Genomic DNA, 6,222 nt, shown 5'->3' on the forward strand with positions numbered 1-6,222 from the left:
CCCTTGTCTCCCCTCCTCCTTGGTGACTGCAGCATCCTGATAATGCTTTTTCTCAACATTTATTGAATAAACTGGATCTCAGCCCAAAGGCTCTGTATCTGAGAGAGACACTGACCCTACTTCTCAGGAGTCTTTGGAAAAACTGGAAAGGGCAGAAATTCAGAACCAGAAGAAATGCATCCGCGCCAGGACACTTGGTTGAGTTAAGGGGCGAACATTTAGCCTCGTTTTGAAAGGAAAGGCGTGCACATGGAGTTCCAGTAAATCCAGGTGTCCACGCTGGATTCAGACCCACAGACGCCAGGAACCTCCGTCACCCCAGGTCCGAGTCTCACGCTGGCCAAGGTCAAGGGTTGGAGGCAGAGGTGCAGTGTAGGGGAGATGGGAGGGATCCCCCATCTCTGTACTTCCTGAGTAGACCAAATAAGAGGACACTGCCCACGCTCCAGACACAAAAGAGGTCGGGTAAATCACGAGGGGAGGCACAGAGGGAATCACCCCCCTGCTCCTGCCGCCCTGTCCAAAGAGCTGAGCCACGGGCCAGCCTCGAGGTTCTACTAGGGGCTACCTGTGCGCGGGCGAGGAAAAAGGGGACAAGACGGCAGCCAAGGAGAAGGCGGGAAGAACTTCATTGACTCAGCCCATCCCAAGGGAGCATCATAGGGCGTGCAGAGCCTGCCTCAGCCAATCCCGAGGGTGCAGCAAGCCTATTGGGCGAGCCCTTCAACCAATTAGAGAACGTGGTTCATCCCACCAAGGTCCTTTTGTGAAAACCATTTTAGGCTGCAGAGGCTTTTTCTGGGTTTGCAGGAATCTGGTTAACGCTCAGACACAAGTTTGTCTTAGGGAATGTAAGTTCTCAGTTATTAATGTTCAACAGTAATATCCTCTGCACCAAAAAAGGCAATTGGTTCTTTCTCTTCCGCAAACCTGTACATTTCCGGGGAAATTCTCCCAGGATTCTCCAAAGGATTTAAACCATTGCAAAATGGGAATTGCAGGTAATTTAGGAAAATTATCATGCAAGCATCATTAACACCTGAAATCAGAATTGATTTAACTATCAATAGGATTTTTTGACTGTTTGCATTTTTTAATATAAAAATAGATTTTTATTAGAAAGTAAAAATTGGATTTCAGGAAAAGTAAGAAAGAAATTTTGATTTTAATTGCAAGGCATTTGATTCCTATCCTGTTTAAACTCTCCACGTAGAAAGTAACATTGCCTACTTAGTAAGAAATATATTATTTTCTTAGAGCTCTCTTCTGAGTCATTGTGTTTGTAACAACAGCAACAAGAGCGAACGCTTTTTGAGAACTTAGCACTAATGGGAGCTCATTTCCACACATTTGATTCTCACGACTAAGGTGGGAGGTAGCCATTGTGTTGAGGCAACAGAGGAACAGTTTTATTGGGGTATAGTGACATATGAGTTGAACGTATTTAAAGTGTACAATTACATAAGTTTTGGCGTATGTCTGTACCTGTGAAACCATCACCACAATCAAGATAATGAACAGATCATACTCCAGACAGTTTCCTCATGCTCCCCATAATCCCTACCTCCCACTCTGCCTTGACCCCAACCAATTCCCAGGCAATAAGTGATCTGCTGTCACTACAGATGTTTGCATTTTCTAGGATTTTACATAAATGGAATCATACTCGTTTTTGAATGGCTTCTTTGAGACAACATAATTATTTTGAGATTCATCACTGTTGTTGTATCAATACTCTATTCCTTTTTATTGCTACATAGTATTCCTTTGTATGAACAAACCATTATTTGTTTACCCATTCATCTGTTGATGGACATTTGAGTAGGTTCCAGTTCATTTCTCTTGGGTAAATACCTAAGAATTGAAAAGCTGAGTCACATGATGGATGTATATTTAACATTTTAAATATGTTAAACCAAACTGCCAAACTAGCTGATCATTTTACATTTCCACAGCAATGTATGACAGTTTAATAGCTCCATGTGCGTGGTATGGTCAACACGTGGTGTGGTCAGTTTATTTAGTCATAGCCATTCAAATAGGTGTGTAATGGTTTTCATTTTTATTTCCCTAATGATTGATGATGCTAAGCATCTTCTCAGTGTGCCTAATTGCCACCCATACATCTACTTTAGTGAAGTGTCCAAATCTTTTGTCCATTTTTTTAAATTGAGGTTCTTTCTTTTCTTATTATTGAACTTTTAGAATTTTTTATATATTCCGGATTCAACTTCTTTGTCAGATATGTGATTTGTAAATATTTTCTCCTAATCTTTTCATAACAATATCTTTCAAAGAGCAGAAGTTCTTGATTTTAGTGAACTCCAATTTACCAATTTTTTCTTTTATGGATTTTGTTGTATCTAAGAAATCTTTGCCTAACCAAATGTTCAGAAAATTTTCAATGTTTTCTCAGATGCTTCATGGTTTTAGGTCTTACATTTGGGTCTATAATCTATTTTGAGCTAACTTTGGTACCTTGAGGGAGGTGTGGATCAAAATACAGGTTTGGGGGCCGGCCCCATGGCTCAGCAGTTGGGTCCTCGCACTTCGCTGCTGGCAGCCCAGGTTCGGATCCCAGGCGCGCACCGACGCACCGCTTGGCTGGCCATGCTGAGGCGGCATCCCACATACAGCAACTAGAAGGATGTGCAACTATGACATACAACTATCTACTGGGGCTTTGGGGAGAAAAAGGGGGGGGGGGGGAAGGAGGAGGATTGGCAATAGATGTTAGCTCAGGGCCGGTCTTCCTCAGCAAAAAGAGGAGGATTGGCATGGATGTTAGCTCAGGGCTGATCTTCCTCACACACACACAAAAAATACAGGTTTGGTCCAGTAGTCAAATAAGAATTCAGAAGAAAACAGAGAGAATGATGGAAAGGCAATATTTATAAAATTACTGACTAAGAATTTTCCAGATTTATGAAATATGTTCATATACCTATTCAGAAAATAAAATAGGTTCTACCGTGACAAATTAAAAATCCCCACTTTCCCAGTAGACTGCTATCTCTTTATCTGTAGGAGTTCCTTGAGTATTTTAGATGGTAATCTCTTGTTAACTTTAGACATTGCAAATATTTTTCCGCTGTGATATCTCCTTATTTAGTTTATCTCTGGAGTCCTTTGTGGTCCAAGTTATCAATTTTGAAGTAATAAAGTTCATCAATTATTTGCCTCATGGCCATGGCATTGGAGTTTTGTTGAGTCCTTTCCTATCCTGATGTCACAAAGATTTCACCTACATTTTCCTCTGCTAATGTTATGGTTTTACCTTTACTTTTAAGTCTTTAATGTATCTGGCATCCATTTCTTTCTATGATGTTAAGTAGGGATCCAGTATTATCACCTAGATCCCTATCATCTACTGAACAATCTGAGCTTCCTCCCATTGGTAGGGTAAGTTACTCCCTCTTTTCTCATCATCTTCCAAAGAAATTTATCAAGGCTCAAAAAGCTCCACTGAAATTTTCACTAAAATTGCATGAATGTATGGATTAATCTGGAGAGATCTGCCATCCTTATAACACTGTCATCCCTTCCAAGAGCATGAAATATCCATTTAATAGGATTGCTAGTTAGAGAAACACTGTTGATATTTGTGGGTTGAGCTTGTATGAATACTTCTATAAGTTCTAATATTTTAACAATGGACTCATGTTTATTTAGATCATGTTATCTTGGAATGATGACATTTTTGTTTCTTCCATTGTAATTCTTACACAACCTCTTTCCTTGCCTGGAAACTCTAGTACCCTGTTAAACGATGGCCGGATAGTGGACACATCTGTTTCCAATTTTAAAGGAAATCCATCTAATATTTTTCCATTAAGTATGATGTTTGTATAGATTTTTGTTGTATGACCCTTACAAGGTTAAGAAAGTTTCCTTCTAGTTCTAACTTGTTGAAGAATATCTAATGTTCTTTCTGTATCAATTGAAATATATGAATTTGATGACTCATATACACAGTTTAAAGTTATATATAACTGTAATATATAATTAGTATATATCATAGTAATATATGTATATATAGTAATATATATGTATTTTGTATATATATATATACACACGTGTGATATATACAATTTAAATACAGTTATATATAGTTATATATACACAGAATTTGATGACTAATATGCAGAGTTTAAAAACATTCAAAAATATTGTTTAATAGTATAACTCTGACAACATGCATGGGAGTAATGAACAGCAAATTAATGATAATAATCACTTTCATGGAGGAAAGGAAGAGAACGAAATTAGAGAGGGATGCATAGATGAGTTCCTTTGCATCTGTAACATTTACTTCTAACAAAATTAAAATTCTGAAACAATATAGAAAAACATTAAGTCTGGATATGGATGAAAGGTTCATGGTTGTTCATTATAGTATATTCTCTATGCGGGTTATTGTTAAATTTTTAGTTAAAACAATTGCATTCTGTTTTACCCATCAGGTTACCAAAGATCAAGAGGTTTGATAATACGTACTGTTGGCAGTGGTGTGGGAAGACAGGAGTCTGTATGTTGTGGGTGAGAGTGTACTTCATTGTAATTACTTTGGCAAAACTCAAAATGAATTGTACCCTTTGACACAGCAATCCCACTTGTAGGAATTTATCCTACCAATCATATTAACCGTGTGTACAAAGGGCGTATATGCCTTCCAGCGGTGGTTGTGGTAGCAAAAGACAAGAACCATCCAAAATGTCCATTAAAGGGGAGCTGAGTGAATAACTGCAACATTCATATAATGCAACTACGTAGCATTAAAATGAGGAGGTAGGTTTCATTGTGCTACTATGGAATTAACTTCAGGATATATGGGAAAAAGGATAAAAGCATTGTGTTTAGTATTCCACCGTTTAAAAAGAAGGTAGGGATATATGTATATATATGTATTTGAATATGCATATAGTTTCTCTGGGACACACAAGAGATTAATAAGAGCAGGTGCCTTTCAGGAAAGGAATGGCGAGCAGGTGGGACTCTAGAATAGGTATGAGAAAAAGAATCAACTTTTTTTCGCTCTGAACTAAAGCCTTCTAATATGATGTGCATGTATGAACTTTTCAAAAAGATAAGAACATTTATATTAATGATGTTCTCATGTCCACGTCACCCTTCTATCTTGCCTTTTATGATAGCAATTTCTGAAACCGTAGTCTATCTTTGCTTCTTTTGGTGGACTGGGGAGGTTACAGGCTTGGAAGATTCAGATGGGCTGAGAGGCTCCCCAACTCAATAGAGAACTGTACTAGCTGGGGACCACCACAAACCTGGTGTCCCTAGGTCTAGACGTCACCTTTTGACATTCAGTGATTCATCCATTCAAGCATGTTTATTGTACAGATTCTTTACCAGGCACTGGGCTGGTCAGAGGGGAGAGAACAAAACGGACTGTCCTTGCCTTGTTGGATCATACTGTCTCATGGAGGAGACAGTCATTAAACCAGTGACACAAATAATAATGTAATTTGTGATAAGAACTGCGAAAGTTAGAACCCGTGTGGTGCTATAAGAGAGTAGGACAGGGAAATCTAAAGTAGCTGAAGGGAGCAGAGGAGACCTGTCTGAGCAATAGATGTTTAAGCTGAAAGCTGAAGGATGCTTTGCTATTTAGGACACTTTCTGCCGCAGGTACAAAAATCCAACTCAAATCAGCTTAAGCCAAAAAAGGGAAACTGTTGTCTCTAAGTAACTAAAAAGTCCAGGATGGGTCTCACTAACTTCAGACACAGCCAGATCTAGGGGCCCAATCAGCCACATCAGAGCTGTGTTTGTTTCCCTCTGTCTTTTGGCCCCAGTTGCCACTTTCCCTTGTGTTATGAGTTGAATTGTGTCCTCCCAAAAAAGATGGGTTGAAGTCCTAACCCCTAGTATCTCAGAATGTGACCTTATTTGGAAATAAGATTGTTGCAGATATAATTAGTTAAGATGAGGTCATACTGGAGTAGGGTGTGCACTTAATCCAGTGTAACTGGTGTCCTTGTGAGAAGAGGAGAGACACACACAAGGAGAATAATGCCATGTGAAGACAGAGACACACAGGGAGAAGATGGCCATGAGACCACAAAGCAGAGATTGGAGTGACACGTCTATAAGCTGAGGAATGCAGAGAACTGACAGCACATGCCAGGAGCTAGAAGAGGGAAGGAAGAATTCTCCCCTACAGGTTTCAGAAGGAGCATGACCCTGCCAACACCTTGATTTGGG

The sequence above is a fragment of the Ceratotherium simum genome, chromosome 26, assembly GCF_057802395.1.
Source record: "Ceratotherium simum simum isolate JZ-2026a chromosome 26, ASM5780239v1, whole genome shotgun sequence".
Lineage (NCBI taxonomy): Eukaryota > Metazoa > Chordata > Mammalia > Perissodactyla > Rhinocerotidae > Ceratotherium > Ceratotherium simum.